At 33.7% G+C, this 9,527-nt stretch overlaps 1 pseudogene; it reads right to left on the bottom strand.

Annotated features, from left to right (window-relative positions):
- Nucleotides 1-6,425: 6,425 nt before the first annotated feature.
- LOC115272479 lies at nucleotides 6,426-6,749 on the bottom strand (annotated as a pseudogene).
- Nucleotides 6,750-9,527: the final 2,778 nt, after the last annotated feature.

Raw genomic sequence — 9,527 nt, 5'->3', positions numbered from 1 at the left:
TGCCCTTGGTGGCTGAGAGACAGGACTATGCATGAACTGAGACTCTAAACCTCTCCCTCTCCCTTAAACCATGTTTGATTGTGCCATGGAGATTCACTGTCAAAACATAAAGTCAAAGATAATAACATTTCAAGGCAGTGACAACAGTGCATTAAACCAAGCACTTGGACCTTCTGAGTGTGTGGCCCTGTGCCCTTGCAATGCTCCCATGCCCTTGAATCCAGCCTTGGATATAGTCAGGTAAAGTTTGATGTTTACACTTCTGTGAGCAAGTCAGGTCACAGTCTTGGCATATCAGGGACCCAGGCTGAGAAGTCAGACACCAGGGGGGCCTGGATGGCTCAGTTGGTCACCTGTCTGACTCTCGATTTCAGCTCGGGTTCTCATCTCAGGGTTTGTGAGATCAAGCCTGATGCACTGATGGCCCAGAGCCAGCTTGGCATCCTCTCTCCCTCTCTTCGTCTTCTCCTTCTTCTCCTCTTCCTCCTCCTCTTCCTTCTTCTCTTTCTTTCAAAATAAACATTAAATTTTTTTTAAAAATCAGACACCAGAAACTATTCATTTATGGAAAGATCTACTTCTCTCACTATCTCTAAATGTGTCATTAATATCTGAGCCAAATATCCTGTCATATTTATACTTTCCTTAGTCTGTTATAGGTTTGGATACCAGAATACAATTGCCTGAGCTCAGTTCACAAATCTATATAAACATAATCACCTTTCCTATTTTAAATACTCATCTCTGCCTACTTTGCTGGTAGCTATTTATCAAAAAATTTTGCTAAGCAAATTGATTTTTTATAAGGTTTTCACAAAGAATATTTAACCACTTTAAAACACAGATTGTCTGCAAGCTTGTGAATACAAATATAGTACAATGTGTAAGTTAATTAAAATTATTTTTCATTACTTATTCACAATAGTGGTTTTAATTGGCCACATTTAATTACTTTTATATATTTTAGCCTACAATTTAGAAAATTCATGAAAATGTAAGCAATGACAGTGCACCTTATGGTTATAATCATTTTCTCATATATAAATTCATAAAATAAAAAATAACTCAAATTTACTTATTTGCCCCTAACAAGGTAAATTATCAAATGTCAAATGAAACTAATAAACACAGGCCTCTGAGATCACAAAACCACATACAAATCAGAATTACCTTTTCATACAAAAAGTTAATTATTTTCTGTTGACACTGATAGCATATTCCCTCAGCTCTTTCAAAGTGTTTTTAAAAATCAGATGCTGTCAGAACTCTGTATTTGACAAACAAAAGATGAGTGAATACAGATTCGAGAGGAGAATAAACCGCAGTACAGTAACTTATTTTTAACACCAGACACAAATGACAGAGAAAGCTTTCACCGTGTGGCCTTGAGGAATTTAGCTCCCCTCCCTAATTGGATGTCAAAGGTCATCGCCACACCCAAACAAACCCACTACATAGTCTCTCTTGTGGGCCTGTTGACTTTTATCTAGAAGTGACTTCGTGACTTTCCCATAGGCAAGTCACACCTTAATTTGTTGAATATTAGTTTAGATGTCTCAAGGACTTAGGCTAAATTGTCTTTTTCCTGTTTATCACTGTAATAGTTTTTTCTGGTGCGATACCATTCATGTTATCTTTTAATTTCTTAGTGCCACAGGGTACAAGTTGTCTGTGATTGTATGTGTCATGAATACCTCAAACAAAAAGATTGTGCCTTGGAACAAGGGCCTTGAAAAAACTTTAGTTCCAGCCTAATTCTGTTTAACAGAGATGTGTGTAAGGGCTTAAAACTTTGGGGTGCTCTCTGAATTGGAAATGCAAATAACCATTTTCAGTGTCGTATCAATGAAAGGAAATATAAAATATCAAAAGGAGCTTGCCTGGTGATGATAGGTCTTACAGAAACACACAGTGAAATGAACACATCATTCCAAGTGAACATTAAACCCTAGTGGGAAGTTTTGATATGAAAAAAAAATATGCTGGATGTTATACAGTCCTTTACTCTATAATTCTATAATAGAAAGCAATAGGACAACAATTTGTTTTGACTTTATTTTTAATCTACAAATAGTATTGGTTTCCTCTTTTTTTAAAAAAAGAAAAAAACAGCATCCTCTCTAGAAAATTCTTCAGCACTTTTATAACCACAACACTTTACATATCTCTTTTCTCTAAAAATATATATTCAAGTTTAAAATCATTAATATCTTAATGTTACTATATTTAGATTTAAACCATAGTTTTCATAAATTATTATAATGAAATATGTATGTCTGTAGATTATATTCTTCTACCCTGAATGGGGCAGTCTGCCATATCCAGTAATGGATTTTTCCATTGCACACTCGCTGATAAATATTTGAGTTTTCAAATGGTCATTCTAACATGTAATTTTCAAACAACTAAGAGTTTGCTAATTAAATGCCATTTGTGTAAGCGCTAAGGGAGCTGGATGATCTGAAACACAATTCATTCCTTAATACAATCAGGATACAGCACACATATTTGAATTAAAAAACATAAGGTATTTTATATACTAGTTGATAATCAGATTAAAAATAGTTACAATGGCATTCAAAGAAATAGATTATTGAGGGTTGGAATAGTTGAAGAAGCATTCAAAGATAAGGTTATAGTTTGAAATTTTAAGAAAAGACAGAATTTAATGGGTATTCCAAGTGAATTTACTTTATAACCAACTATCAGTAATGCAAATGCAAATGGTGATTAAAGACTAAACAAGCAGACACAGTTCAGTGAAATTAATGATATTATAAAGCTCAAATTCAGGAAAGGAAATGATTGAAGTAGTTAAGGTGGATAAGACAGAAGTGATTGCAGAGAAGCACGGAGAATTGAAGACTATGTGTCCCATCCAAATGAAACAATGCATTCATAATTTCAAGATCCTTGTGGGAATTTGGACCAAAGTTGCTAAACTTTTGGTATATAATAGAACTAAAATATGGGTGATTATAGGAAATCCTTTAGAATTTAAATTCTGGGAGTTAATTTAACAATTAATTCTGACCTCTTTACTGGGGAAGATTTTGCATTTGGCCCCTCAATTTGTAATTGCTCTTGTGTATGGTCAGTCAAAGAGGTATTTGTGCATAAAACCAAGTAACCATTATCCAGTTAAGATGTACAATTTTCCAGTCACCCTAGAGAATTCCCTTGTAACTTTTCTCAATTAGTGTCACTCTCCTTCCACAAGGATATAACTATTCTGACTTCATCAATAACAGTTGGCTTTGCCAATGTTAGTGATGTTGCTCTTTATTTTTGTCCAATACTTTATGGTGTGACTTCACAGTGACATATTTATCCACTCTTCTCCTCATGAATATCAGTATTTTTTATGAGCAGGAGATGGTATTTAGACAAAATCAACATTCATATAAAAAGTAAAGCAATAATTTTCATAGAAACAGTGTAAATGTAAGGCAACAAGGAAAGATTAATGCTACCATGACATAGGAAAATATTAAAAAGCTCTAATGATTAAAAACTATGTAATTAATGTGAACCAACACAGATCAATGAATCAGAATATAAAGCTCAGGGAAGGATCCTAGAACATAGAAAATTTAATGTACAACTTAGTCTGCCAATCAATAGGAGAAGTAAGTCTTTTCCATAAATGATTTTGGAAGAAGTGAATAGCCATAAATATATCAATGAATAAAGTTAGTTACAAAACTCATCCTTTGTAAAAGAATAAATTCCAAGTAGCACAAGATAGAAATTGTATATTTAATGTGTTTTCTAGTAACAACAATAGACCCAGGAAGATATTTTAAATAGGCATTTCAAAGTAAAGGAAACACACATGGTTTATATCTATATATCTTTATCTATCTGATTAACTTCTATAATAAGACAAATGCAATCATTTTTCTCTTATCATATTTAAAGAAATCAAGGAGTTTGATACCACAGTGAACAGATGAGGATATGAAAGTCAGACACTATTAGAAGGTAAATTTGGTAATTTCTGTCAAAATCCAAAACATAAATAACTTTCAAACAGTAATTTTCCTTCTTAAAGTCGTATAGATTTTAAATCAGAAATAATAAAATATAAAATATTTTTCTCTTCCTTACTGTTTGTGATAAATTAATTCTGAAATACCTAAATACTCATGAATAGGATTATGGCTAAATAATGTATCCATAAAACAGATTATAAAGTTAGAGAACATGAGAAAATTCTGCATGTACTAATCTGAAATGTTCTCTAAGATATATGATTAAATAAAAACTAAGGAGAAGGATAATGTCTCTAATAAGTTTCCATTTGTATAAAAAGGAAAAATGATACACATTTTATTTTATATGCATAAATACTCTGGAAGAACACAAGAGATTTCTAATAACATTGTCTAACTCTAGCAAAGGGGTACGGGTTACTTGGGGTCAAGGAGAAAAGTTTTCACATGTATTTTTGTATACTTCACATTTTGAATCATATGAATCAGTTACTTTAAAAAATTAAGCAATTATTTTTTTACAAGGAGAATGTCATAATAAAGGTTTGTAAACTATAAAGCACTATGCAAATGTAGGAATTTATTTCATATTATATTGCCTTTAGGCATCACCTAGCTATGAAACTTTTTTTAATGATTAGGCAATAGAAATTTTAAGTTACATTTATTATAGAAACTATAAATGCTCATTGCAAGAAATGTGGGAAGACATACGGCTAATAACTTTAATATACAAAAAACTCTCTGCAAATTGCCAAAAACAATTCAAACATATAAAAAGTCAGTTTATAAAGGGGGAAGTGCAAGTGAATAATAAACATATGAACAGATATTCAACTCTAGTACTAGACATGATAATACATATCTCAGCAATGACATAATTCTTTGCACCCTTTAAAATGACAGCAATTATAAAGATTAATAACATTGATTACTAATAATTATAAGTATGTTATGAAACAGGTAGTCTCATGAATTACTGGTGGAAGTTTGGACTGCTGTTTCTTATTGGCAAACTTAACTAAGCTGGGCAAAAAGAAGTTTTCTATCTTCTTCCTTCCTTCTTTCTTTCCTTCCTTCCTCCCTTCCATCCCTCCTTCCTTCCTATACTATTGATATATCATATATTTATGTATATAGCATTAACTCTCATACTTATGATAGCATATTGCTTACATCAGCTATAATTTTTTTCTTTACCTCTTGGCATTAGTTTTTTGGGTGGTGATGATGTGGCGATGGCTCTCTATTCCAATGTGTGAAAATACCATAATTTATTTGCTATTATCTTTTGTGAAATCTGGATTCTTTACAACTGCTGCTATTTTGAGCAACATTGCACTGAATAAATGTATACATACTTCTGAAAAGGAAAAAGGGAGAAGGCAAACTTTCACATTAGAAAAGAGATCAGGGATATAAACTCAGATAAATACAAAAAACAAGAAATATAGAATAATTCTTGGGTCAATTTACATTAATAGATTTTAATCCTTTAAAGATTGATATACTGGAATGTGTAACATGCTGAGGCTAACTCAATATAGAAAAATCTATACAATTACCATAAGAATATTTAAAAATTATAGTTTAATAATTCTCCATTACATTTACTCACTACTTCAACTTTCAAATCTATTCTCTGCCAAATTTTTTTTAAATGCCAGAAAGATTTCATGAGAGAATGCGTATGGTTTTTAATGAATGGATAATTCTAAATTTACTTGATCTATTCCAAGAAGCAGTGAAGAAAGCAGTGCTCCCAAATTACTGGTGTGGAGTCAGCAGAATAGTAACTCCACAGCCTAACTTTAACAGTATGAATAACTATGATACTGAGAGCAAAATTGTAATACCATTCATCCGGCTATTAAACAATATTACAGGGAATTGCATGGAAATGCTGTATGTAGAGTTTGGTATATTAAAATAAGTCCAGAAAGAGTTTCCAGCCATTCATGAAAATAAGTACCTATATTGAAAGAACTTAGAGAAAAAAGGGGGGCAATGGTTTTATTTGCAATGTTTCATTTATTTTAAAAATTATTTGAAATATACAAATAGTTCAATGTCTAAATACAAAGCCATCAAAAAATGTGCATAGATATTCACTGTGAATATATTACAAAATCCTAGCATCATCACTGTTTAAAAAAAAGACTCAAAACAACCTATATGTCTAGGGAAATGGTTACACATTTTATTGTATTTATATGGAATAATTATACAGCAATTAAATAATTGTATATCATTAAATGACTATATGCATTATTATACGCAATACAGATGAATTCCACAAACTGTTTTCTGGGGAGGTTTGTTTGTTTGTTTGTTTGTTTGTTTTTGAGGTGGTTGACATCTTTATTGCTTTGGAGGTGGGGGGCAGGTGCTCAGGAGCTCTTTGTGGGGCAGGACGCATGCACTTCAGCCTCACAGGCTTCTGGCTGGTTGGGGTGGCGCTGGCTCTATGAACTGCAGCCACATATCAGGGCTGCACTTGTTCTTGCGGATCCTGTCCGCTGCTGAAGGTGGCCTTGGCATTCTTGTAGTGGCGGTCTGCCTATAGGAGGTGGCAGGCTCTCCCTGGCCAGATCTCCACTTCTTGACCACCACTACAGCTTTGCTTTCAGCCAGAGCATTGACGTGAATTAGCCAATAATAGGAGGAGTTGCAAGCATTTGGGTTATTGGGCTCCACACTGTATATCTGCTTGTTCCTCTTGATCAGAGAGCTGGAGCATTTGTGCAGGACCATCCACTGCAGCTGCAAAACACAGCTGCAGCTCCTCTCATGAGGTTACCTAGAAGCAGACAGAGCCCCCAACATATTTCTGATGAAAAAGTCCAGTATAAAGTAATATGAAATGTTGAATTCCATTTATATAAAATGTACAACCCGTAAAAATATCTCTGGTGTTAATAGTTTTTAACTTCAGCGAGGGGGACAGAGGAGACAGAGGGGATAATATAGTGCTCCATCTAGGTCCTGCCTACACACAAGTGAACATAGTTTGTCAAAATTAAATAAGCTCTACTCATGTTTTATGTTCTATTCTATATGCAACTTACATGTCAATATAAAATATACCTTCACTAGACTGACCTGAAGCAAATATGCAAATTAGTAGATGTTAAATGTGAATGGTCGAATCACAGGTGTATATTATTATTTTTGTAATAGTGCCTAATTTAACATTAAATAAAGTACTTTCATTTTCACCTATGAAGCTTTGACTACTACCAGCATTTCCCACTCACTGTAATCATGTAGCAGTAGAATACAATATACGGAACAGCTAGTTTTAGTCATTAGGTGACAGGTACTGATTTTCTCTGATGCTTGGAATAAGGAAAACATTTAAAGAATGCCTTGAAATTGTTTTTGGCTTCCTGCATAGCATGAATTTCCAGATCACAGCACAGGGAGTGAGAGTCTCCAAAGTCTCCCAATGTCTTACGGGGTTGGTATTTGGGAAGGGAGAAGTGACTAGAATTCATGATGTTGAATGCAGATGAAGATAGAAGGGTGAAAGTTTGAGGGAGAGAGAGAAAGAGCATGAGAGAGAGAGAGAGAGAGAGAGAGAGAGAGAGACCCATAGATCTTCAAAGAACTCTTTTAAGTTTTTGGCTGAGTATTGAACACCATATACAAGAGAGGGACAACCCCAAAGTACGTTAAAGAACCAGTGGGAAGTAATAGCCTGGACAATTCCCAGGACTCATACAGGGAAGAAATAGTTCATGGGTCTATCAACCATAGTGGATAGGCTTCAAAATAAATATATATCAATATATAACTTATTAAATATCTAATACATCAGTGTATATAATGTTCATAAGAGTTTCACTTTACCAGTGGTCCTACAGTGGGATTGGAATGAAGACATTCTAGACCAACCAAAATAAATCTTAAATACAAGTCTTAGAGTCATCAAACTGATCTTCAAGTAACTTATCTATCAGAACAAACTCATCACTCTTTTTTGTTTTTAAATTTTTTTATATTTATTTATTTTTTGAGGAATAGAGTGAGACAGAGCATGAGCGGGGAGGGTCAGAGAGAGAAGGAGACACAGAATCTGAAGCAGGCCTCAGGCTCTGAGCAAGCATTCAGCACAGAGCCCGACGCAGGGCTCGAACCCACTGACCGTGAGATCATGACCTGAGCCGAAGTCAGACATTCAACCGACTGAGCCACCCAGGTGCCCCTCCACTCTTTTTTTTTATTTTATTTTTTAATGCTTTTATTTATTATTGAGAGACAGAACATGAGCATGGAGGGGACAGAGAGAAAGGGAGTCACAGAATCTAAAGAAGGCTCCAGACTCTGAGCTGTCAGTGCAGAGCCCAACGCGGGGCTTGACTCACAAACTGCAAGATCATGACCTGAGCAGAAGTTGGACGCTTAACCGACCAAGCCATCCAGGTGCCCCTAAACTCATCACTCTTTAAATGCATACAACAATATACATTTAATATAAATTTGTAAAGTCCAACATTCAACTAAAAGTGTCAAGCCATACAAAGAAGCAGTGGAATGTGATGCATAATGAAGAGAAATATAAATCAATAGAAACAGACCAGAAATGATAAGAATGACAGAACTAGAGGGCTATGACTTCAAAATAATTATTTTAAGCCTTAGAATATACTCAAGGATGTAGAGGAAAACATAAAATCCATCAGGGAAAATGGTGGAGCTATAGAACTGGAATTTATAGTGTTAAAAAGTCTCTCTCTTAAGTGAAAAATACTCTGAAGAGAATTAGCAGAAAATTGAAAGCTATGTAAAACAATCGATAAAATTGAGAATATTAACAAAATTATTTAAAACCACAGAGAAAACACTTTTAAATATTTTAAATATTTTTAAATATATTTAAGATTAATTAACAGAATAATAAGCTGTACAATATTTTTCACTGTAATATATCAGTGAAAAAAACCCCTAAAACTAGTAAAACTAAAAAGACACCTTACATGTAGAGGAAGAAATGTAATAAGAGTGGATTTGTTTACAAAAACTCTAGAGGCAGGAAGTCAATGGCATGTCATTTTTAAGTGTTGCACAAAAGGGAAAAAAGTTTATTTATATTTCTATACTGAGCAGAAATACTCTTCAAATTTAAGGACAAAATGAAGATCTTTAAAAAACTAGCAAAAGCTGCAAGGATTCAATGTTTTCTCATATGCATTGTAAAAAATAGTAATGGAGACTTTTTTTCTTTTTTGGCAAAAAGTATATCAAATAGAAATATCTGTTTTCTCTTCTTATAATATGTATTATTGGAAGTATTAGAACATAATAATTATGAATTAAAGCAAGTTTGTTAAATACATTTATTTATATGTATATGTATGAATTATGAAATTGTATTAAATCTTTTTTCAATGTTTATTTATATTTGAGAGACAGAGAAGGACAGAGAGAGAGAGAGACTGCGGGTGGGGCAGAGAGAGACAGAGACAGAATCTGAAGCAAGCCCCAGGCCCTAACCCGTCAGCACGGAACCCGACTCAAGGCTCAAACTCA

This window comes from Suricata suricatta, chromosome 11 (genome assembly GCF_006229205.1).
Source record: "Suricata suricatta isolate VVHF042 chromosome 11, meerkat_22Aug2017_6uvM2_HiC, whole genome shotgun sequence".
Lineage (NCBI taxonomy): Eukaryota > Metazoa > Chordata > Mammalia > Carnivora > Herpestidae > Suricata > Suricata suricatta.
Note: the sequence above shows the minus strand (reverse complement) of the source record. Positions and strands in the feature narration are given on the sequence as shown.